The following is a 1,268-nucleotide window of genomic DNA, read 5'->3' on the forward strand; positions in this document are numbered from 1 at the left end:
TTAAATATACTATCATATCATCTGCAAATAGTGATGATTTGACTTCTTCCTTTACAATTTGTATCCTTTTGACCCCCTTTTTTCGTCTAATTATTCTAACTAGAATATTAAGTACTCTATTATATAACTATGAAGGGAAACAGAAACCTTGTCTAATCCCTATTTTGGAGTGATTGCTTCTAGTTTTTCTCCATTTAGTTTGATGCTGGCTTCTGGTTTGCTGTATATTGCCTGTAGTATGTTTAGATATGGGCCTTGAATTCCTGTTCTTTATAAAACGTTAACATGAAAGGAAGCTGACGTTTGTCAAATGGTTTTTCAGTATCAAATGAAATGATCATGTGTTTTTTTTTTCTATGAGTTTGTTTATGTCATGGATTATACTGATAGCTTTCCATATATTGAGCAATTCCTGCATCCTTGGGATGAGATCTACTTTTCATTATGAATGATCATTTTGATGTATTCTTGGATTCAGTTGACAAGAATTTCATTGAATATTTTTGAACCGATATTCATAAGGGAAATTATTCTAAAGTTCTCTTTCTTTGTTAGACCATTGTGTGGTTTTGGTATCAGTGTAATTGTGGTTTCATAGAATGAATTGTATAGTGTTCCTACTATTTCTACTTTGAGGAATACTTTAAAGGGTATTGGTATTAGGTCTCATTTGAAGTTCTGATAGAATTCTGAACTAAAACCACCTAATCCTGGGATTTTCTTCTTTTTTTTTTTCTCTTTCTTTTTTCGTTTTTCATTTTCTTTCTTTTCTTTTCTTTTCTTTTCTTTCTTTTTTTTTTTTTTTTTTTTTTGATTGGCAGACTGTCAAGGGCCACCTCTATTTCATTACGCGTTTTGGACCATTTAGATTGTATATCTGATCCTGATTAAATTTTGATAGTAGGTAACTGTCTATGAACATATTCTTTATTCAGATTTTGCAGTAGTGTTGAGTATAGGCTTTTGTTGTAGAATCTGACAATTTTTTGAATTTTCTCAGTTTTTGTTGCTATTTATCCCTTTTCATTTCTGATTGTGTTAATTTGGATAATGTCTCTGTGCCTTCTGGTTAGTCTGGGTAAAAGTTTATCTATCTTGTTGATTTCTCTAAGAAACAGTTCCTGGTTTTGTTGATTTTTTTTTGTATAGTTATTTTGATTCAATTTGGTTGATTTAATCCCTGAGTTTGATGACTTCTTGTCTTCTGCTTCTCTTGAGTGTATTAGCATCTTTCTGTTCTAAGTCTTTAAAGTGTGCTGTAAAGCTGC

Source organism: Apodemus sylvaticus, chromosome Y (assembly GCF_947179515.1).
Source record: "Apodemus sylvaticus chromosome Y, mApoSyl1.1, whole genome shotgun sequence".
NCBI lineage: Eukaryota > Metazoa > Chordata > Mammalia > Rodentia > Muridae > Apodemus > Apodemus sylvaticus.